General features: G+C 40.9%; 1 protein-coding gene across 1 annotated transcript in view; it reads left to right on the top strand.

Moving 5' to 3' along the window:
• Positions 1 to 25824, top strand: part of RARB (retinoic acid receptor beta) — a 508585-nt gene that overhangs the window by 100564 nt on the left and 382197 nt on the right. Inside the window, exon 3 of the mRNA XM_075271367.1 lies at positions 6889 to 6993. The gene's annotated coding sequence lies outside the window, so the exon portion shown is untranslated. The remainder of the gene's footprint in view (positions 1 to 6888; positions 6994 to 25824) is intronic.

The raw sequence follows: 25824 nt of genomic DNA, 5'->3' as shown, positions 1-25824 counted from the left end.
TACCTTTTTTAATGGCTAACTCATAATGATGACAGAATATGACGTTTCAAAGCTTCCTCTGAGCTTCTTCTTCAGATATAACAGTTATATCTGAAGAAGAAGCTCAGAGGAAGCTTCGAAACGTCATATTCTGTCATAATTTTTCAATTGAATTACTAAACAAAAATCAAAAAACTTTTTGATGATATTTAGAGATGAGCGAACTGTAAAATGTTCGAGGTTCGATATTCGTTTCGCGTAGCCCCTCAATATTCGACTACTCGAATCGAATATCGAACCCTATTATAGTCTATGGGGGGAAAATGCTCGTTTCAGGGGTAGGCAACATTCGATCAAATTATACTTACCAAGTCCACGAGTGAGGGTCGGGCTGCCTGCACTACAAGCGGTCATGAGCAGTCGGCTCTGCCCAGGCCCAATGCCTGGCAGAGTGAATTCAGAGCCGGAAGAAGCTGCATGGAGAAGACTTCTAAAGGTAGGAGAAGAACCAGCGTTGATTGGCCGACTGTATAGCATTCGGCCAATCAATGCTGGTTCTGCATCGAACTTTTACATTCGAATAGCGAGTGGTACTCGAGTACGAGTATTTCGAATACTGTAGTATTCGATCGAATACCTACTCGATTGAGTACTACTCGCTCATCTCTAATGATATTCTAACTTATTGAGATGCACTTGTATGGCCAATAGCAGATCATGAAACAGACAACTGAATTTTTCAACTTTGTTTTTGATGCCCCGCCTTTCAAAACCCATGACTTTTTCATTTTTCAATTCACAGAGCTATATGAGGGCTTAATGTATGCGGGACAAATTGTTCTTCATAATGGTACTTTGGTACTTTGTATTATTCTGTACAATGTAATGGGAATCTGGATAAACACTACATAGGAACTTGGTTTTGAAGGGATACTAAGTCATTTTAGGGATAAGAATATTTTTCATACATTACATGATTATAACCTTCACATGATCACTAATGCAATGTGTTACAATGCTAATCTATTGCAATGCAAAATATCAGCATTTGTATGACAGTCTGCATAAAGGAGCCTGCAATACAAATGTATAGGAGACAAGCCTGAGAACCTTCCCGGCTGTCATAGCAATGGGATGCTGGCCACGGATCTCATTTCGGGGCTATTGATCCTAGGCAAATGCTTGCGCCCAGGTGCATGACATTACTCTCCACAGTCTCTGGTGGAATCTGGACGGAAACTCTGCAGGCTCATTATAGTTTTTAGTTATATTGTTTTTTTAGCCCAACGCTAGTGTGAACCTAGCATAAGTAATATGCAGTGTTCCCCTTTAAATTCTTTATTGCATCTTACGTTCATGTTATTTTCTGATATAATAAATAAATACACAATGCACATCCTTAAAATTATCGTAGTATACCCGCACATTTTGGAAATATCTGAAAGATACCTAGTTGCAATCTCCTCCCCGTAAGAGTCGATAACATTTTACATCATGCCATCTTTTAGAACGCCAATATATACTTTTATTATCAGTTTATAATTAACAGAATATTGTTCTCCATTTTGCTGGTAATTTCCAGGAATTAAACGGCACATGTTAGATTTGTAATTTTTAATTCCGATTGTAATTTTATTTTATTTCAAAAATTCAATTTTAAAACTAGACGAGTCTATGAGTATTGTTTATCTGAGGGGTGGGGAGAGTCATTATTTCTAGCTTTATGGTTCTTTTGAGTGTATGTGTTAGTGATATTCTTCAGGATTGTTTTTAGATGAGAAACAGATGTGAGAAGAATAGGTAACCTGCTGAATGTAAGGGGTTAGGGGCAGGTTTGTGAGGGAAATTTTCTTTGAGTCTTTTATTAATTTCCAGTATGCACTGAACATGGAGATGTGACATGTGCACACAGAGTAATAACACACGCCGGGGTCAGCAGTATATTAGCTATTCTGTGTATTGCTTGGCTATTAATTACTTGTAAGTGTGAAACTTGGAAGAACTCACCTAAAATAAATGTAGAAGTGTTTAATACATGGGATTATAGATTACTGTCATAGTAACATCATGCAGGGCAAGAAAATTCATTAACCTACATCGGACTACAGACTGCTGTCAGTGCAATCCTGACTATAAACTGTCATAAAATAATGTAGGAATGCTGAAAATTCCCTGAATCCATCTGTTCATTTTCTGAACGCTACATAGAAATTTGGTTTTGAAGGGATACTAAATCTAAAAAATCTGTAAGAAACCATTCACCCTTCTACAGGATCATGTAAATATCTTGTGGTAACTACTTCCTCCCAGATCCATTCCCCCCAACATCCAAGTAACCACTTTGTATTCATGATACATCTGACAATAATTCTAACCCATGCAGCCATTACCCACAGCCTTGCTTGGGACTGAGCTGTAGCTTGGCCATGTAACCCACAGACGTGCTGTCTATGCCTGAGAAGAAAAAAGTAGAATAAAAGCACCGAGCGCTTAGCACCGAGTGCTTAGTGCATTATCATTTTTAGATGAATTGTGGAAGTGAAACAAAATGTCTTCTCGCGTCTTGTGTAAGAGCCACAACCAAACAAATAGGCAAAGCAGAAAACCCAGAGTACCATAGAAGATCGCTGCTGTCACTGTGTGACCCCGAATAAGACGGTGTAAGGATAGTACAAATAATCGGACCAGGTGCACAAGGACTGCACAGATCCACGGGAGTTTTGTCGCAAACTCTTTATTCCAAGAAAACCCCAATATTACACACAACGCGTTTTGTGGACTTGAAATGCCCCTTTATCAAGTGTGCATCATATTCCAACAATAGAACTTTGCAGAGTTTAGAAAGATGCTTACAAAAACCACACTTGATAAAGGGGCATTTCAAGTCCCTAAAACGCATAGTGTGTAATATTGGTGTTTTTCTTGGAGAGTTTGTGACAAAACTCCTGTGGATATACGCAGTTCTTGTCCACCTCAGTGGCGTACCTACCGCCATAGCAGCAGAGGCAGCTGCCACAGGGCCCAGGACATTAGGGGCCCGGTGACAGCCGCTACCGCTGCTATCATTATACTTGGGGGTCTTTTTGGACCCCCGAGTATAATGATTGGCGGACCGGGAGAGGTAAGAAACATTACCTCTCCATGATCCTGGCCAGGCCTCCTTCCTAGTTGTCTGACGTCTCTGACGTCACATGAACCTGGCCTGCGTCCCGGGTCATGTGACGTCCGATGTCATTGAAGAAGGATGGCAGCGAAGGCCGACAGCGTAGGAGCCAGGGGACAGGTAAGAAACAGTAGTTTTTATGTTTTTATTCCCTCGGGTATCCGATTATTATACTCTGGGGTCTGAAAAGACCCTAGAGTATAATAATTGTTTATGGGTGTCCACAGTGGGGCATAATACTGTGTGCAGGAGCCACTATGGGGGATAATACTGTGTGCAGGGGCCACTATGGGGGGATAATACTGTGTGCAGGGGCCACTATTGGGGATAATACTGTTTGCAGGGGCTACTCTGGGGGATAATACTGTGTGCAGGGGCCACTAAGGGACATAATATTGTGTGCAGGGGCCACTAAGGGACATAATACTGTGTGCAGGGGCCACTAAGGGAATAATACTATGTAAAGGTGCCACTATGGGTGATAATACTGTGTGAAGGGGCCACTATGGGGCATAATAGAACGCGCAGGAATGCGTAGGAGGGGGTCGGTCGAGGTCTTCAGCGTCGGTGTCGGTCGGGGGGGGGGGGGGGCATGTCAAAAGTTCACCACGGGGGCCCCACCATTCCTAGTTACGCCACTGGTCTACCTAGTCTGATTTGTACTGCCTGAGAAGAGGAAGTGTAGCTCTTTCTAAAGTAAAAGAAAGCAGCCATGGTTTCTAACCCTCGAGGACAAAATTGCAGAAATTCCCACTGGAAATTCCTCTTTAAAAACCTGGTGTTTCGCAGCTACTCTCAACTGCCAAATTTGAAAGGTTTTTTTTTGGGACTCTGGTATTAGTAAACCAGTGTGTCCTTAGGATAGGTCACCAGTATCAGATGGGCATACCACTGATCAGTTTTTAGCAAGAGATTGTAGCATTCCGACAAGTGCTTTGTCCTTGATTTGCTTACCTTGCACAAGGCTGTACACTGTATTCCTGTCCTTGGTTTTGCAGCTCGAGCTTCAAATAAGCCATGAGACAGATGAACATTACGGCCTGTAAAGCTGAAGTGGCACATGCCTGAGTATCATGGCCATTCCAAACAGCTGCTTGGCAGGATTCAGGATGTCTGCCCACTGCCGATATCATGGCAATGAGCTATCCTACGGATATGATCATCAATATCACAGTCCTTGAAAATCTCTTTAACAGAATGTACAGCATGAACACTTTATATGTTAGAACTACAAGGACCATGGAGGCAGTAGGCCAAACTACCGACTCTGACTCCTGGACTGACTCCGACTCCTTCATTAATGGCCAAATAGACATTGTAAGGGTCAGTTCACACAGCGGAAATGAAGAGGAAATTCCTCTTCATTTTCCGCCCCCGGCTTTTTCGTGCAGCAAGCTGCGATGGGATGCCAATGCAGTGCATAAGTATTCCATCACGACACCCCGCTCCTGATTATGCCCAGATAAATGGACCTAATAAGGAAGGAGACTTGAGCCTCAGACCCTGCTGGCGGAATCCGCGGCAAGATCGAGCAGAATGCTTCTTTTTTTCCTGCATCTTAGTACGGTCATTGCATCCCATTGAAAACAATGGGAGGTGGATTTGTGAGGAATCTCCACTGGATTCCGGGGTGGAATCCATCCCCAAATCCATAGCAAAGTCCCGTGTGTGAACTGACCCTTACGCTCCTCTAAATCATGAAAAAAGCTAGAGATTGCATCCCTATGAAAGTAAATACTCAAAAAATTAAACGTCTAGCTAACTATACAATATCAATAGCTATATGATATAATTTAAAAGAATTTTATTTTTCAGTTGGAGTTGATAATTTTTTGTCTGATTCCATCAAAAACTCCACAGTCCTGAGAACTTCTGCCGTAGATTTGCATCAGACCCCTTTGAGTGATGTAGTGATTCTGTAGAGATATTACAAGGGGTTAACGTTTTATTTTATGGAGAATTGCAGGTTAGGCATGTATCTATATTTATTTAAAGTACAGCAAACAGGTTTTAGATTTAATATGTTTGTCACTTTGACAGCTGCACAGGGGGAATTGTTACAATCCAGTTGCTTTTCAATTTGATGCTGTATATATTGTGTCAAGGAAAAACATGCTGTCACCTTCAAACAACAGGCTGGCTTGGTCACAGGAGATTTCGGTCACAGAACTTTAAAAGCCTTTACAGAATGTGACAAATAAATAGTATTATCCGCACGCAGTCCGGTTTCTGTTAGTGCATGATAAGTAAGTTCAAAGACAGTGCAGCAGAATGCTACGTGAAGTGTATAGGTACAAATAAGACGCCTCTCTTCTTTCAATGAACTTTACAGAAGTGTTATTTCCATGATGGTTCTCTTGCATCAACATTCTTTCATCTCAATGTGGCTATTGTAAGAATTGACATAGAGACTTATCTTACTATGTATAAATTTAGCAAATGTCTCATATTAGTGTATGGAATTTATTTTAACAGACATCTTGGTTTTATGTAGCCATATAACAGTTACAAACCCTTCTGAGGGTCCATTCACACGGAGTAAACGCGCGCTCATTTTGGCAAAATACACATGTAAAAAAAAAACACGGCAAAATACACATGTAAAATGTCATTGAAGTCAATGGGAGCCTTATTTTTAAGTGTAACACAATTTTCCAATACTCTGTCACAAGATGTCTACCTATATGTTTATAGGAACCGCTATCCAGCGGTTGTTTTATGAATTGCAACTTGTTTTAGCTTGTTGCAATATTGTATTGAATGTATATTATGAGACATTGATATCCTTGGTGTCGGCAACAATTCACATATCAAACCAGTATTTTATAAAGCATTTGCAGCATTTTACAACAGTCCCTTTTTTATGGCGAACTTGTCTTTATTTCTTGAATCTCCGCCTCTCTGACTTTATAAAACAAATTTGCATATTAAATAAAAATAGTTTTTCTCACAGTCAGCTATAAGAGGGGATATTTTTAATACACCTTAGATGCTTTAGATACTGGTTCTGGTTTGGTGCGTGAATTCCTGCCAACAGCTTCCCTTCTACCAAATTTAAGCTATGGTAAGGGTGGACATATCTGTAAATCTGAATGACATTGCAATGTGTGCAGAGACACCTACATGAGAGGTGGGTCTTGTTTTATATAAAATGAGTTTCTGTCTGTCTTTCCTTTATGCGCAACCAAACGACTGGACAGATCGATCTTCACCAAATTTGGCACACAGATACATCAGGAGTCTGGGATTAGATACACAGCTCAGCGCACAGTATCAGAAATCAGATGATTAGATACACAGTTCAGTATACGGTATCACACATAAGAGGATTAGATACACATCTCAACACACACCATCACACGTCAGAGCTTTACTCCAGGTTTCCATTACAACCCAACCATTTTTCTTCACTGTAGGTGTAAAGGGGCAGGGCGCTGTGGATGACACTATTACACATGTTCACATACACACAGCTTTACTCCAGGGATCCATAACAACCGATCACAGATTTTTCACTGATATCCAAACTGAGATACACATGATCATATGACGCTTATGGACACACACAAACGACATATAAAATATACCAGTGCAAAACTGGGCAATTCTTATTGGGCCACTACACAAACAATAAATAAAATATACCCGTGTGAAGCCGGGTCCTCCTGCTAGTATGTTATATAGTGTTACCTGAAAACGAGAAACTCATTGAAAATGTAAATATAATTTTTCTTCTTTTGTGACAGAAATTTTCATCCATCCAGGACGAGAAGTGGATTACGGTAGTTATTAGGCTACAAATGTGAAAATCTGATGTGGAGCATCAAATACAGAATAACAAGTTGGCTCAGGTAGGAAAAACTGACTAAGGTATATTAATGATCCATACTCCCTATACTAATACCTGGCTGGTAGCTCTAAGTTAGGCTTTGTTCACACGGTATACGTCTGCTGGGAGGATTTCCCAGTGTATACCTCCCATGTAACCCTGGTGAAATGAAACCGTTATAACGTGACATACATCGCCAATGGAAGGCCATGTTTTTTGAATGACGCCTTTGCGTAGAAAAGTGTAGCTGACTAGACCTGTAAGTACAGTACAGTTAAAATAAAATTATACACAGACATATACCATCCTGACAGATGCCAAACGTATACCCCTTTGCTATTAATGTGTTCTGGTAGCTTTATTAGCACATATGACAAACATAGGACATTAGTCCAATGTGAACAGAGCCTTATAGTTCTTACAGGTTGCTTTTTCTTTGCTGCTACAATGCTGTAGCTCCCTATGGCACAGCAACATAGCGGAGAATTCCCAATATATATTCAAGTTTTTAAAAGAATTCTGCCATGATGACTTCTTTTTACTGTACTCTAGTAAATCTAGATATCAGAGATTACACTGGTATAAAAAATGATTTAACAAAAGGAATAATACTCTCCTCACCAAACCCTGCTGTCTCCTTCCATGCACTAAGGCTCACACTTCTGCTCTGCTCTCCGTCGTTTGTATCCACCTTGGGAACCAAAAGATGGAGAATCCGCCTGGTAAAACAGTGGTTACCCACCGACACGCAGAACCCGCAGACTATAATGTGGTCCGGTGGTTTTATAGTGAAACTGGTGGAGAGAAAAGTCCATCTCTCTGCCGATTCTGACGCAGATGTGAATGAAGCCTTACCAGGCTTCCCACAAGCTTTCATTGACTCAGCTCTAGCAACGGCGTCTCCATACAGCATATGATCGCTGCGAGCAGTCACTGTCCACAACTGTGACCCTATTGTTGACATGGACTCAGTAGGTTGGTTGCAGAAGCCATGTGTTACAATGCCATATTATCACTGCAATCCCATAATTACAGCCCTGCAGTGGATTAGGAAAACATTGGCAGGGGTTTGGTAAGGTGGCTAAAAGCTTTCATGGGGCTGGACAAACCTCCACATAGCAAGCCACAGCCAAAAAGCGCTGCTGAAAAGACTGCGGTGGAAATGCAACACATTTTTTTCTGCAGCATTATTTACAGAAAGCCTGCAGAGTCTTCCTATGTGGACTCTCTGCCTCTATTATCGCTATACAGAAAATGCCAGCGATGTTGCAGGTATAATTGACATGCTGCTATTTGCAAAAAAAATGCTCTCGTTTTTGAAATCTCAGCGTTTTTGCGTTGGACTTTTTTCTTCTGCAGTGTGTGGATGGGATTAACCAGAATCTCATCCTGTGTGCAGGTAATGGAAAATGCTGTATTTTTTTTGCCACCACGTTTCAGTTGTGGTCAAAATGCTATATTTTCGCAGTATGAGGCCCGGCCTTAGGGTAAGGACATACATTGCAGAAATGCAGCAGATTTGGCTGTTGCAGGGACGCAGCACAATAAAAAGCAGAGTTTTACAGCACAAGCAAATTGAATGAGATTTTGTTTTTTGAGTTTTTTCTTCCAAAATCATTTATGTTTTTCTGCATGTTAATTTTACCTGCAGAAATGTAGTTTTTTTTTTTTTTTTTTTTTTTTTTTTTTTTTTACCCACCAATAGACTTCAAATATTTGGGGAAGGCAAAACACAGTAGAAAATCAGTGGTTTTTGCAGATTTTTCTTATTTTATTTCCCTGCAGCTTTTTTTTTTTTTTTTTTTTTTTTTTTAATATAGCTGTGTATTGCTATGTGTGGCCTTAGCCTAAAATAGCTGGACAACATCACATATGTTTTAAATACGTGCTACATAAATGCACCCATGTGAATCTGGCCACATAAAACGTTGCTGTAATGTTCCCATTATTATTTCATCTGTTTTTAGACATGATTTTATTTTTTTCCTTTCTACTTTAAGAATACCGTTCCACACATCATTTCACTTGAGAAAGTGATGCAAATATACCGTTACAGCTTGGTATAATGGGGTCATATTTGCTGTGCATTCTAGTGGTTCGATACTCAGCTGAAAGATGGCAAATAATCCATCTCATTGTTACCACGCAACTTTCCCTTTATAGTTCAATCGGTTTTCGGTCTGAGTTTGTCATGCCTGACAGGGTTTTTTCTTGAGTGTTAAGAATTCTCTTTCTTTCATCTTACTTCTTCCAATATCTAAATTTCTGAGCTGATAATTACATTTTGTGGTATTTGAGGGTTGATATATTGATTGAAACCATAGCTGATATTATTATTATTATTATTATTATTATTATTATTATTATTATTATTATTATTGTTATTTTACTATCTAACAGGGTGTGCTCGTCGTACGAAGGACTGGCTATACTGGTCTATAACGCAATATTTTTATTGTATGGATTTGCTATGCTTGTGTGGAAATTTATTAGAAAAATATTCTACTGTTTGATACAGATGAACAGTAACCAGTAGTCTACGCATTTCAGGGGTAACACCACTTTATCAAGTGTACAAGAAATAGCAGTGCTCAGTAACCAGTAGTCTGTATTGTATCCAAAACACTACGCGTTTCATCTGGGTCAAGCACAGTTTCTTAGGGAGTGTTCACAATACCGTCGGTGTCTGACAGCTAGTGTCCGCTGCTAATATCCCTTCAAAATCTTGTGCGGACATTAGCAGCGGACACTAGCTGTGTCCGTGACATTTTGCATTGATTTAAATGGCGAACGGGTGCGTTCTTTTTTTAGTCCATGTCTGTCCTTAAGTGTCCGTTCCCAAAGATGTCCGACTTTTCAAGCGGACAGAAAATCCCGACATGTAGGGTTTTGCTGTCCGCTTGAAAAGTCGGACATCTTTGGGAATGAACAGTTAAGGACAGGCACGGACTGTAAAAGAATGCATCCGATCTCCATTTAAATCAATACAAAATGTTATAGCAGCTAGCAGCGGACACTAGCTGTCGGACACCGACGGTAGTGTGAGCGCTCCCTTACCTACGACCTAGCCTTGGTTGGAATTCAGTCCTTCTGTATATCCTCTCTGGCACCCTAGGGTGGTCCCTGGTTCCTGCTGCTCTTGATCACCCAAAGAGGAGCCCTCTGTGAATCGATTCCAATGCGCAGTATGGTAGTTGTAACCTAACTCCCAACTATCTAAGGTGAGAGTCTTATCTTCACAAGACCTATTCTATAGCCTCATTGTTTACTAGTACTACACTATGCACTGCTCGGTGCTCTTCTTTTTGTTTTATTCTATATAAGCTACTGTTTGATGTCTTTCATGCATTTCTTTTTTTGTTCACTTTGGCCCAGATTTACTAAACATAAGCGCAAACCTTCTCAGGCAATCTTAAAATATGCCAGATTTACGAAAATTGGCTGATGCTGGATGATCAATCTGGCATATCTTCTTAAATCACCTTTTAGTTGGCTTAATTTTTGTCCACACCCACAAATCTACCATGTCGAAGAATTCTAGCCCAAACTAGATGCACCATGTGTACACCAGTGTCTAGTCTGATCCACAGTAGTAAATCTGGGCCTTTGTGTTTTTATGAATCGGTTGTCTAAAGGGGTTATGCAGGATTAGAAAAACGTGGCTACGTTCTTATCTAAAACAGTGCCACACCCGCCCACAGGTTGTGTGTGGCATTGCAGCTGAACTTGCATGGAACCGTGCTTCAAAAAACACATACAACCCATGGGCAGGTGTGGTTCTGTGTATGAAAGAAAGCAGCCATGTTTTTCTTATCCTTTGCAATCCCTTTAACTTGTATAAAAATCTGATAAATAATGGCATTGTGTGCATTAAGAGTACTGCAAAGCCTCCTTGCCCTTTCTCTGCCCTCATGTAAAAGCCAATTGAGCACTGAGATGAAGGCTGGTTGATAGTGACGAAGTGCCTGACAATCCCACTAAAAAGACTGGTTCATCAGTGATTCCTAGCCAAAGAGTCTGAAATGTTTGTTGCAAAGCTGAACTGACAGAGTAGGGGAACAGCAACGTGGTAGAGGTCACGCTATTCTATTCTTATTAAACAGATATATATTTTTATTAATAAATACAGGTGAGAATTTTCAACTTGTGCTAATAGAGTCTGTGATAATATTATGACTTCAGGTTTATTCATCAGTTGCTAGAATTTGACCCTCATATTAAAGTGAATGTGTTGTTGTAAACATATTTTTTATAAGAATTTTTGGTGGCAATTTAATTTTCCAAATCCAATTTTTCCAATATGTTATCCATATTTAAAAAAAATACAAAAAATCTAACAATTCCAACTCTTCCCACTAAACCTAAAATAAGCAGAAACTTTCTGTTTCCCGGAGATGAACCTTGGGCCACAGACATGATGGTCTGGAGCAGACCCTATCCTATTAATATTATAAATGTGAAAGTTTGTGGGTTTGTGAGTTTGGATGTTCGGATGTTTGTTCCTCAATCACGGAAAAACCGCTCCACCGATTTGGCTGAAAGTGTCCACAAACATAGTTAATACACCCGATTGCGCAATAGGCTACTTTTTGTCACAATAGCACACATACGTTTGTGCCAGGACCCCCACAAAACCCAAACTCACATCACCATCTCTGCAATCTCACACACTTTGGACCATAGCAAGCCACAAAATTCCTATTGCCCTCTTCAGCCTCGCCCCTAACCCCACACAATCACATATACATATACTTTACCACTTTGCCCCTCACCTTACCGATACTCCAGGAGGCTCTCTTTAACGCTCCGGAGCAGCCATGTTTGCCGACCCCCACCACTCTGACAATCCGCGACACCGCCCACCCATGTCAATACCCCTAGGAGGTCTAATAATTGCAAAAAAAAAAAGTTTACAAAAAGTAAAAAAATATAAAAAAAATAAACAAAAAGGATTAAAAATTCAAATCACCCCCCTTTCCCTAGAACACATATAAAAGTAGTGAAATACTGTGAAACACATACACGTTAGGTATCCCCACGTCCGAAATCGCCCGCTCTACAAAGATATACAAATATTTTTCCTGCTCGGTAAACGCCGTAGTGGGAAAAATGGTCAAAAGTGCCAAACCGCCATTTTTTTCACTGTTTTGATTCTGATAAAAAATTGAATAAAAAGTGATCAAAGCAATAACATTTCCCGAAAATGGTAGAACTACAAAGTACACCCGGTCCCGCAAAAAAAGACGCCCTATACATCGCCGTACACGCACGTATAAAAAAGTTACGGCTGTCAGAATATGGCGCCTTTTCAAAAAATAATTTTTTAACACAGTTTGGGATTTTTTTAAGGGGTCAAAATGTAAATAAAACCATATAAATTTGGTATCCCCAGCATCGTAACGAAACACAGAATACAGGGGACATGTCATTTTGGTTGCACAGTGAACGCCGTAAAACCAAAGCCCGTAAGAAAGTCGCAGAACTGCATTTTTTCTTCAAATCCACCCCATTCAGAATTTTTTCCCTGCTTCCCAGTACATGATATAGAATAAATAATGGTGGCATCATGAAGACAAATTTGACCCAGGAAAAATTAAGACCTCATATGGCTCTGGGAGCGGAGAAATAAAAAAGTTATGGGGTTTAGAAGGAGGGGAGTCAAAAACGAAAATCAAAAAAATGCCATCGGCGGGAAAGGGTTAACTTCAAATACTTCTGTCCCAAAATCACTATGTAAAGTTTCTCACAACACCGTATATATAGCAGCTCAAATACAAAGTAACTTCAACACAAAAGTCTCACGTATTCTCGCAATTACAGCAACAACAAGATACAAAGTTACATTTCATATCCCATCCCTTATACACAGTACGAAAACCTTACCCGCGCCTGTATATACCCACTTCTACAATCACCGCAGACGAAGTCGCGGGTAACAGCTAGTTGACTTATATGGGAGAGTTTTCTAGGCGTGTTCAGAAAACTACGCAAAAAGAAGGGTAGACAACCTAGTATGACTGGTGGATTCATCGGTATACTGCTAAGTAAGATGGCTACTCAAAAAAAAAAAAAGTCTTACAAAACAGCAAATGTCGGGGGGCCACACGGTGGCTCAGTGGTTAGCACTGCAGCCTTGCAGCGCTGGGTCCTGGTGTTCAAATCCCGCCAAGGGCAAAAAAACATCTGCAAGAAGTTTGTATGTTCTCCCCGTGTTTGCATGGATTTCCATCCCATATTCCAAAAAGACATGCTGATAGGGGAAAAAAATGTACATTGTGAGCCTTATGTGGGGCTCACAATCTACAAAAAAAACAAAACCCCAAAAACCCCCCAAAAGAACAGCAAATGTCAGTATAATTTTTGGTCTAGTGGCCAGAGTCAGAACTGCAGGATTTTAAGGATATTTTTTATGTTTGGAAAGATGATAATATGACATAAAAAAAAATAAAAAAATAAATTAAGAAATATGTTTAAAGAGGACCTTTCACCATATCTGGGCACATGCAGTGTTATATACTGCCAGAAAGCTGACAGTGCGCTGAATTCAGCGCACTGTCGGCTTTCCCGATCCGTGCCCGGTGTAAAGCGCTATCGGTCCCAGTACCGTAGCGCTTTACAGTCAGAAGGGCGTTTCTGACCATTAGCCAGAGACGTCCTTCTGCCTCGCGGCGCCAATCGCGCTGTGCTGTGGAGCCGGGAGGAACGCCCCCTCCCTCTGCTGATAATGCTTGTCTACGGACGAGCTGTGTGAGCAGAGGGAGGGGGGAGTTCCTCCCCGCTCCACAGCACAGCGCGATTGGCGCCGCGAGGCAGAAGGACGTCTCTGGCTAATGGTCAGAAACGCCCTTCTGACCATAGAAGAGCTACGGTACCGGGCCGTAAGCTCTTCACACCGGGCACAGATCGGGAAAGCCGACAGTGCGCTGAATTCAGCGCACTGTCAGCTTTCTGGCAGTATATAGAACTGCCTGTGCCCGGATATGGTGAAAGGTCCTCTTTAACATAAAAATTTAAAAATCAGGTTATTTCTGGTGTCACTTTAAATTGAAATGCAAATGACCTCAAATGAACAAAAGCGAGTGTTCTACATTAGCGGATTTGCAAAGGTGTACAGTATGGGTGGCAAATTTACATAATTGACTCTAACACATAATGTAAGGGGTTTATTAACAGCAGTCCTTGTTATTACTGACTGTATGTGAAGACAACTTGAGTTGCGATGTAAGTAACACCATGTATTATTGAAGATTTAACTACTGCAACTTTTATTTTTTAGCATAAAAGAAAGAATTATAGTAATGTGCCGGCACTGACAGCGTCGAAGGCCTAATTGGGGATCTCTGTGACCACTTAAATTAGACTCCCAATTACAGAGCTGGCAGTCAGCATATACATCACCAAATTACTGCTCCTACTTATAAAATGCTCAAATATGACAAATCTAGCACAAAGAAAATATGCATGTGCATGTGTATGTGTATAGAAATCAGTTTCTGTAGTATTCAGTATGCACTATAATAAATGAAAGACTTAGAGTCATATGCACATGTAATATGCATAATGATAATATATTGTCTAAAAGGGTCTTCCTATGATAGTCTTTACTCCCAACCTTTACAGAATTACTGGTAATACTCACAGGAAGGGATAACAGTGACTAATGTGCAGAGATACCTTTTCATATATACTCTTACCTTCATCTGCTTCCACTGTACAAAGCAGGTGGAAGGGACATGTGTTGGCACTAGAGGGACTGTTTCCTACAAGCCCCAAAATACCTACTTCATCTATTACAGCCACCTTATTGCTGTCCTTAAACCACCCTGGAATCCTTACACCCACTTCTAGGCAGGTTTTCTAGAAATTCCAGGTTTCTATGATGCAATGGACGCGTAAAGTCGTATTGGGCAGGAACAATAAGGGTGCCAGCAGGTGTTTCCAGTCATAAGATATAAGTTCAGTGTCTCTTGACAGCAATGTTTTATTTTAAAGGCTTCCACTGGGGAACATTATCAGCATCATAAAAGGAATCATTATGTAAGTGCAACTGCTAGGTTTGCCTACAGATACTGTAATGCAGGCAGGGATTAAAAATGGAAATCACAGCTATGGCGTCATCCTTGGGCAACAATTTCCGAGGGAAGCTGAACACATTCAGCTGTCTGTAGGCAAATCTGTCTCATTGCCAGTGCACTTGCAAGCTAATTTGCATTTCCTTAAAAGGATGACTATCTGCATTGCTTTTTGTTCTTTTCACCACCCTCCACAAGTCCATTTCTTTATATCAATAAATAAATGCTTCACCACTGATTCTGGTGCACTTGGAACTTTTTCTGTATCTCTCACCATTCCCAAGCAATCAATGCTGTTAGTACAAAGCCAAAATAGCATAGCCGACATCAAAAGTGTCAGGAGGGCAGTGTCAGGCAGGAGCAGACAAGGGGTGTGACCCTGAGCTCCGACACTGGCTGCCTCTGATTGGAGCTCTGAATCACACCCCCTGCCTGACACCGCCCTTCAGACATTACAGAGATTAAATAGCAGGTCAGGCACCAAAACTACCTACACTTGTTGTTCAGGAATGGAATTCCAACTGCCCTGGAATAGTGGAGCAGCGCCTATTAACAGATACCCCCCTCCCCAAATTGTTGGAGATAATGAAAGCTCCTCTTTAAGTTCCCTACATGGCACTATTATTGGTTTGGGAGACATTCTAGACCTTGTAGACTACCTTTAATGACCTCTTCAGGGTGTAAACCCTCCCTCCCCGCCCTAATAGTTTTGATCAAATAAATCGCTATCATTGGAGATTTATTAAGACCAGCTAAGTGTGGCTGAATTTTCCAGAAGCTCCAGTCTGCCGATGCTTACATTTCCTATATAACTCATGCCACTTTTCTGACGTGACATATAGTAAATTTGTTAGGCTGAAGCATTTCCACCCCAGTTTGCCAACTATTCTAAAAAGTGGAGATTCTCCACAACTTTTCCTATATATGCCAGATTTGGATTTGAGGGAATAGTGAATTCTTTCCATTGTACTGTATTTACTGATACGTCCATCTAATGATATACAGTTCCGATGGTTCTAGACTATAGAACGGAGATGGGTTATGGGGTCTGTAATGTTTATGGGTTATGGACGTATCACTCAATATGAAGCATCATCTGTTGCTAGCATATATGGGAAATATGAACATTAGGTGTTTCTAATTCTGCTTGTGAACATCTGTAGATATGCGATGCCGTTGCTTTTCCAGTGCAGTAAGTATATCGCATACAAGTCAAGGCCATTAAGACTCAGTTGGATAGTCAAGGAGTTAGTGAGCACAGTGGGGAAAAAAGAGATGCTAGTAAAATATGCATCCTCTATAACTCTTTTCATAACCCAAATTGCTGCGGCAAAAACAAGGTGGTGATGTGATGCACTTGAATGGTTTTATTGTCTCTGAAATAGACACTATTTTCATATGAGCCTTGGGGGGTTCTCCTAGATTATATGCACTGTGTTTTCTAATGCAAAGCATTTTGTAAATCTGTAAGCATAGCTTCTTTGACATTACATGCAGAAATGATAGGCGCTGCTTCACTGAATTATAAGTTCAGGAATTCGTGTTTAGAAACATCAGTATTACTTTTGTCAATTGCGTCCTTGGGCCATTGTATTTAGGGCAGGTTTCCTATTATCTAGCTTGTAATTTTGCTATGTCTGTGCTAATGAAAACAGTAAAAGTGGAGTTTTATTTTTTCGAATGTTGAAATTGGTTTAGCACTTAAACTAACAGGATATAACCTCTAAAGGAGGACGTTTCTCCTCCAGCTCTGTAGGTCTAAGCACTCTTCCATCCCCTTGTATGATAGAAAAGACTGCTCTACACAAGTTTTCTGGCCAGCCTGGCATGAAATTAATTGGATATATACAATAGTTTGTCATATTTGTTTTATGTTCAATTTTAAATGAAAATTCAGGTAAAAAAAACCTGTTAACATCTGCATTATAGCTTACATTGACAATAGAAGTCCTGCCACTGTGCTGGTTCTGTTATACAATGGTTCTAGGTGTCATCTAACTTACCCTATTAATGGGATCTGTATGACGTTCCATTGCAGTGTCTGTCCTTTTGATGGCAGGAATACCAGTACATGCTATACCATTCTTCCCATTAAAAGTGATGGGATTATTGCCAGATGGCAGTGTTAACTTAGTCGTATTACTTCTTGTATTAAATGGTACAGGGGGCCCAAATAAAGTGCCCACATTGGAGCTTCTTAACCTTTTTGTGAAGGGCCTTACTAGCCAGGACATGGTGACACTGGGTGCTACAAGTTGTCAAAGTCCATGCACCAATGTAAAAAATAGCTTTATAAATCACTGAATACGGCTGATAATGACTCCAATTAAATCTGCTGCATACCCAGTATGTACCGCAATTCCCTTCAGCTCGCCTACAGGTCAGAAGAAGTATTACACAATTTCCATTAAAATCAACGTGCTGCTAATTCTTCCAGAGAAAGAGAATATACCTTATTAATGAGGGTCCTAAGAAGGGGTCCCCATTACTGACTTAGAATTTTTTGTGTTTGATATGTATGGCTATGTCCTGATAGCAATGTATGATAAATGTAATTATACTTGGCAGGAAGATGCAAATTCTAGTCTTTTAAAGGGATTGTCCAGGAGTTAGAGCAAACTCAGGGTCAGCATGGGTGGGTGTGAAACAAAAAAGATATACTTAGGCTAGGTTCACATTTGGGCCTTCCATCGTTGGATCCCGAATGATAGAGTGCCTGTCTGCTAAAACAGCCGTTACCTGCAGACCCCATAGACTAAGATGCAGTCTGGCGGGTATCTATCAGTTTTTTGACGTTTTTATACTGGAACCAGCGAAGAAAAAAAGTCCTATGTGCTGGATATTTCTCTCCGTTTTTCGGCAGATTCTGCGTGGGACTTTGACGCAGATGTGAACTTAGCCTCACCTATCGCGGGCACTGTGTTCCCCAGTGACTGCTGAGATCATTGCTTGGTCTCATTACTCATGTAAGCCACTGTGCTTTCTGTGTGGCAAATCCCAACACGGCAGAGAAGAGGGACAAGGACTTCACAACAGAGCACCGGCCAGAGGTGAGTATGTCTTTTAATTTTGTGTTATACCCAACCATCTGTGAGTTTCCTCTAAATCCTGGACAACCCCTTTAATATGCCAGCACATCTGTATCTCAGATTACTTCTCTGATACAATGATGTCCATTTTCTCCATCACATGACACGACAGCCAACATTTTACCACTGTCGTGATGGACTAGAACAGCTGATGTAACCTATGTAGTAAGAAACTGAAGTATACAATACACAGCAGGAGAGTGATAATATCCAGTGTAGCATAGGGAGTATTTTTGTATATTCACACAAAGTTTTTTTCCATGAGGGTCTGGAGAGTTTTAACACTAAAATCCAAATGGATAACTTAAATCTTTTGCAAGAAATCTCCCATACACTTCAATGGGAAACGACGCCATCAGTTCAGTAGGTGAATTTGTTTCCTTACAGGGCTTTCAAAACAACATGTGGGGGAAAAAAGGAAATGTGTGATCACCCAGGGTTTTTTTTCCACAAGGATTGGAGAGTTTCCACACTAAAATCCTCATTGACAAACTCTTGGGGCTCGTACAGACGGCGGAAAAGTTTTCCGCCGTGTGGTTTTTTGGGCGACTAACTGTGACGGGATGGCGATGTAGTGCATCAGCATTCCGTCGCAGCATCCCGCTCTTGATTAGGCCTGAATGAATGGGCCTTATACAGGAGGTTTTTGAATACCACATGAAAAAAAGAAGTGACATGTCAGTATGAGGCTGAGGCCCCACGTTGTGGAAATGCAGCTTTTTTTTGTTGCAGATTTAGTTGTGGTTTTTTGAGCCAAAGCCAAGACTGGCTACAAATGGAATTGGAAATATATAGAAAGCTCTTATACTTCTAACTTCTGCTCAGTCTACTCCTGGCTTTGGCTCAAAAACCACAACAAAATCAGCAATAAAAAAGCTCATAGAGCCTCAGAGAGAAATAAGCAGAGAATCTATGCCGTTGTTTCAGTAGAATTCAATGGGAGACTAAAAAAGCTGTCCAAAAACCTTTACAAAACTGCATCAAAATACTGATGACCATTACAAAACCTCAAGAAAAAAACGTGTTTTTTGTGGATTTACCGATGACCATCAGAACAAGGACCAACCTGAAGAACAGGTAAATGACAGCACTCACCAAAGCAATTGAAGGAAATCTTCTTTATTCGAAACGGTAGGTACAATGTGTTTCGGACATAAACATGTCCTTTTTCAAGTGCACAATCACTTGTTCGAGCCAATTAGGCCAGTGATTGTGCACTTGAAAAAGGACATGTTTATGTCCGAAACGCATTGTACCTACCGTTTCTAATAAAGAAGATTTCCTTCAATTGCTTTGGTGAGTGCTGTCATTTGCCTGTTCTTCGGGTTGGTCCTTGTTCTGCTGGTGTACTACACGTCCTCAAGACGTACCTGCAGCTGCTGCCTCAGCATCTCTACCTAGGATCCACAGGTGTTCAAGGCTTTTTGGGTTGTTGTGACTCCTCACAACCCACCAAGGTGAGCAGACATCTGTTGGTTCCTATATGATAACACACGAGGATCGGCTTGGTATTTGTTCTTGTTTTACCTATGACCATGTCATGGGAGTTCATACTCTTTCCTATATCAATGCTTTTCTGCTGGAAGTATGTTATATACAGCATATAGAAGTGTGAGGACTAGAGTAGGGAGCATCCATAGATTTACAATACTGTCTACAGGCCCTTTCTTTCTTCTGCCTCCTGTTTTGCTACATTTATTTGACAATATGTGTTTTCTATGTATGTGTGCAGGCAGTATAACTATTGTTATGCTTTTTATAGATAGTAAAACATGCTCTATGGCCACACGGTAGTCACCTCAACAACTGAGAGCTTTGCTATGCAGCTTAGAGGAGCTACATTAATGTTTCATTGCTTCTGTATTGGAATTTTTCCTGAATTATCCTCTGAACTCAGCACAATAAAACAATTCCCAACAAAAGCTGTAATAAAGTAGAATTATTGCTTGCTCGGTGGAGTAAATCTACCTGATTACTGCAAGTGAAGAGTTTATAATATTATAAAATCAAAATAATAAAGGAGTTATGTTAGAGTGAAGCGGGAGACCGAGAGCAAATGTAAGCTCCTGTGAACCGTAACGGAGGGCCATAAATCATTCCCAACGACTTCATTACATCATCACATCAGAGGTAACGCTCCCATTCATCCCAGTGCCTCCATTCCCCTGCTTAGTGGTGTTCTACATGGCGCAGGCAGGTACGTGAGATGCTTTGAATTTTGATAGGATGGAACGATTCCTGCTGCTTTATAAGCCCATAAATCTACATGGGAATATACATATTTTTATTACTTCTCAGATAATATTACAATAGGAATATTATAAGCTCATATGTTATGAAAGATGAAGTGCTTTGAATTACTGCTCTTTAGACTATGGCTGACATTTATAGCCAGACCTGTCACATGCTGCTTTAGAAACACTTTATTGGGAATTTGGTATATGGACAACCATTTGGGAGCCGTAGTAAATATGTTTTAGAGGAGGTAAAATTTTAAATCTGCTTAACACCTGTACTTGCTTAGCATTTTTATGCATAACCATTAAAAATTCAGTGCTCCGGATTTCTGTGCGTTTCTCCCGCCAGATTTATGCCTGTACTCTGGATCCTGATGAAGACAGAAAGTTATTGTTGGAGTTACGCCAAATAGTGTACCAAGGTGTCGGCTCTAAATAGCATTATTTATTGCGTTTCATATTATTTATGTCATTGCAGTAAGTGGAAAAGTAAAATCTAATGCTCGGTGGCATTAGCAGATGCTAAGAGGGCCTGCTTGCTATTACAGTCACGTGTGTTTGGTTTTGCACATTCGGACATCATGTGTGAACTGTGTCACTTTCCGTGACTCTAGGAAATGAATGCAACCATAAATCAAGTGCACTTTATTGGCAGTGCCATCCCTATTGTTGCTTTCGAGAGTTTTGTCCTGCTTTGCTACAATACCCTGTGTATCCTCTTGTTTATTTGCTGCGCTCGTCTTTGTTCTGTCTGATACTTTGATTTATAACTCAATATTATTAATGACTCTGGGTTATAGCAGAGTCACCTCTCCTCCTCTTTTAATCTAGTTTTGCCTAAAAATCCATGCACTCCTGCTTTACTAGAAATGTGATTTTTTTTTTTCATCTCCCGCACCCAACAGGAGGCTCTTAATCATCAAGTGAACCTTTTCTACAGGCCGCACACTGGATTGTGAAAGTTACACCAACAAAAGGAACCACCTTAAAATGATTTATGAAGATCCCTTATAACAAAGCTAATTTATTCCCAGCTCTTTCTGGTTTTTCACTCTTCTGACTTTTTTTCTCGATTTTTTTTTTCACAAGCAGTCAAACAAGTGTTTGGACATTTAGTGTCTTATCAACCTTTATTTTCATAACTATATGTTTATAAGATTTGTATTGTTCTCAGTTTACTTCAAATGAGAATAGTTTTTGCGTCATGCTACAATTTAGCCATGTTCTAGTGATATTTTCACACTGTGCAGCCCAGTCTATACAGAAGTACTGTACTTGCACATAAGAAGCCACTTTTCCTTTCTTTAGACTACATAATATAGATCATAAAAAGTACTGATTCTAAGCTGAGATCCGGCTGGTAATGCTGGGTTCACACCAGCGTTCGGTCTCCGTTCTGATGTTTCTGTCTTCTTCATGCAGAAGACGGAAACCTGTCAGACCGAATCCGACCGTGAGCGTTTTATGCTCTCCGCGGCTAAACCGTTTTTTTTTTTAAACCGGACACAGAGTACTGTATGTCCGATTCTGTGTCCGGTTAAAAAAAAAACGGTTTCACCGCGGAGAGCACAAAAGGCTCACGGGCGCTCACGGCCGGACACTTTTCAAACCCATTCAAATGAATGGGTTTGAAAAATGCCTGCAGGTTTCCGTCTCCTGCCCAGTTTCGGGCAGGAAACGGAAACCTGCAGAACGGACTCCCAGTGCAACTGTGAACAAGCCCTAAGACGTCTTTATGACAGTGATCCATGTAAGCTACTGCACCAATAGTTGGATAGCCTAAACCTATAAATTGGGTTACAGTCTGAAGATCTATAAAGGGTTGAACATTGACTTGCAGGGAAGTCACCAATAGACAGCACTAAGGAGTCTATGTGCCTTTAAGAACTTTGGATGAAACTAGGCAGGCAGCCCACAGTTGCAGATTTCTCTCTTTTTATGACCAGGCCAATTTTTTTTTTCAATTCCAATTTTTCTTTCTCACTTTCCAAAGACCATAACTTTTTGCTGACATTATGGTTAGCCTATTCATTTTATAATGGCTAGCATTTGACCTTTTGATCACTTTTTTTGTTATTTTCTAAGGGTGTATGGTGAGTGAAAATAGTGTTCCAGTTGTTTTGCTTTTTTCTATTACAATATTTACCTATATATTTTAAGGTAAGATAAGGTAACCATTTAATAGTCCCACCATGGGGAAATTCAGTATGTTACAGCAGCATGGATAATACAGTAATGTATTCATGAAATAACACATACAAGCTCATAGCAGATAGAAAATATACTAGGGGTCATAGCAACTAGGAAGAAAAAAGACTCAGGATCATTTAGTTCTCTGTGGGGAGTGATCTCCGCTTAGCGTGATGTAGATTATGTAGTCTGACCGCGCTTGAGAGATAGGATAACGCTCCTTCTCACACTTGGGGTGCAGCAGTCGGTCACTGTCAGTACTGCTCAGTGCTGTCACAGTCTCATACATGGGATGGGAGTTGTTTTCCAGCATGGAGCTCACCACGGACAGTATCCTACTGTCACCCACCACCTGTACTGGGTCCAGGGGACTCCCCAGGACAGAGCTGGCCCTTCTAATCAACCTGTCAAGTCTTTTTCTGTCCCTGGCTGATATATGCTCCCCCAGCAGTCCACTCTGAAGAAGATGGTTGATGCTACCACAGAGTTGAAAAAGGCCCTAAGAAGTGGCCCATAGACTCCAAAGGCCCTCAGCCTTCTAAGCAGATAGAGCCTGCTGTGACCCTTTCCGTGCAGCGTACCTAGGTGATCAGCCCAGTCCAGCTTATTATTGAGGAGTACACCCAGGTACTTATAGGTCTTGACTATCTCAATGCCTGTCCCCTGGATGTCTACTGGATTATGGGCACCCCCACACTTACTAAATTCCACCACCATCTCCTTGGTCTTCCCAATATCAATCCTGAGGTGGTTCCGCTGACACGATTCCATAAAGTCCCGTTTTAAGTTTTGCTTACTCGTATAGTGCCATCATATTCCGCAGCACTTTTACAAACATTGTCAGTCATTGTACCAGATAGGGCTCACAATCTACAATCTTTTCCTATTAGTATATCTTTGGAGTGTCGGAGGAAACCCACACAATCACGGGAAGAACTCCTTGCAGATGTTGTCCTTAGCAGGATTCGAACCCAGGATTCCAGACTACAGTGTTAACCACTGACCCACTGTGGCGCCCTATAATATATATAATTCTATATATTATATAAAAAATAACAGGCCTTGGAGCCTTCAGTAGGTTACCAGCTTTTATGACAACTGACCGACACCTCATGATGTCACAATGGTTGCTGATCAGACAACTGGCCAGATGGCTAGTATAGAATCCTTTTGGTGCCGTAGGTGAAGTTAAAGGTTAAATAGCCCCAGTACTATCACTATATTGGCTGTATTGTGGGGATAATGTCTATCCTTAGGGAGAGACCACCTTCTCAGGTGTGTGGAGACTTATACAGCCATAGTTGCTCCACTGCAAGGGAACATGGGAAGAATATGCAAATCTGTCTCCCAAGATGTAAATAGGGAGACAGTGCCTCTGTTATGCTGCCCTCTATAGCAAGCACCCTGAACAACATGCCCGACTTCCCAGAAGTCTTTACTGCATGATGCTAGGTTATAACCAAATCAATTTCTCAGCTACGGATGGCACCGTTTCTGTCTCTTTGGACTTCAGGGTGCTTGCTATAGAGGGCAGCATAACAGAGGCACTGTCTCCCTATTTACATCTTGGGAGACAGATTTGCATATTCTTCCCATGTTCCCTTGCAGTGGAGCAACTATGGCTGTATAAGTCTTCACACACCTGTGAAGGTGGTCTCTCCCTAAGGAGTGACATTATCCCCACAATCTGGTCTCTCGGCCTCTCACTTAAACCAAATTAATTCTCTCTAGGCTGCGCTGATGAAGTCCAAAGAGACAGAAACGGTGCCGTCCGTAGCTGAGAAATTGATTTGGTTATAACCTTGCATCATGCAGTAAAGACTTCTGGGAAGGCAGGCATGTTGTTCAGGGTGCTTGCTATAGAGGGCAGCATAACAGAGGCACTGTCTCCCTATTTACATCTTGGGAGACAGATTTGCATATTCTTCCCATATATTGGCTATACAATAAAGCCAGCCCCCATGCATTATGGCTGAGCCTGCGCCATATCCACTCCCGACCGTCATATATTTACATTGGGTAGTCACAATGGGGTTAATCTATAAAATGTTGTAACATAAAATCTGGGATCTAAAACTGAGAACCCCATAAATATTGATTACAATTTCCTCCATACAATGTTTATGACTTTAAATTCTCTTTAAAAAGAAATCTGGCAAGGTTTAACAAATGTACATAAAAGATAAATGGTAAATCAAATAATGCCATGTAAAAGAAATATGGTAATGACTTTGTGTAATGGCACACCGGACAAGATCTCTTAAAATTCACTTATCTGTTTAAAGCATGCCCTATTGTAAATATAATAAAGAGGCAGCATGTGTTCCTAACTTCTGTACAACAAGGTATTTAGGATACTGTAAATGCAAAATTCTGGTTATTTTATTTATTCCTGCAATTTAATAATGAAAAACAGTTATGACTTTCAGGAAAGAAAGGTGGTTGTATGGGGAACTTGTGTCATGTTCATGGCATATACATAACCTTGTACTGTTTGTTTTGTATTCACATATACATTTTTTTTTTTTTTTGTAAACACCGTTCTATATAGTGCTTGGAAAGTCAAATGGTTGCTTAATATAGCCAGCAGGTACATAGCAAGTCACAGCCAATAAAGCATTGTGGAAAAGACTGTGGTGGAAATGCATTGCATTTTCACAGTGCTTTTCGCAGATAGTCCAGAGTCTTTCTCTGCGGACTTTGTGCCTCTATTACACGAACACAGAAAAAGCCAGCATTTCCATATAGTGTAAGGAAAATGTTGTTTTTGTACCTTGTTAGGGGGCGTTCACACTACCGTCAGTGTCCGACAGGTAGTGTCCGCTCCTAGTGTCTGCTCAAAATCTGGCACGGACATTAGGAGCGGACACTAGCTGTGTCCGTGACACCTGTCATTCACTTAAATGGGCATCGGGTGCGTTCTTTTGCACCGACATGCAGGGTTCTTCTGTCCGCTTGAGAAGTTGGACATCTTCACTTGCGGACAGGGAAGGACAGGCACGGAGTGCAAAAGAACGCACCCGATGCCCATTTAAGTGAATGACAGGCGTCCCCTGTGCTGCCTGAAGACTCTCCAGCGACGCCCTCCATCTTCTTCTCTTCGCTGTGTCTTCATCTGAAATCACTGACTGCGCATGTCCGTCGGCCATTTTCCTGTGGCAGAACGGACAGTCGTGTAAGAAGCCACAGGAGAATGGCTGACGGACATGCACAGTCGGTGCTTTTGGATGAAGACACAGTGAAGAGGCAGTCTTGAGAAGAAGAT

Source organism: Leptodactylus fuscus, chromosome 4 (genome assembly GCF_031893055.1).
Source record: "Leptodactylus fuscus isolate aLepFus1 chromosome 4, aLepFus1.hap2, whole genome shotgun sequence".
Taxonomy (NCBI): domain Eukaryota; kingdom Metazoa; phylum Chordata; class Amphibia; order Anura; family Leptodactylidae; genus Leptodactylus; species Leptodactylus fuscus.
This window is presented reverse-complemented; position numbering and strand designations above follow the sequence as displayed.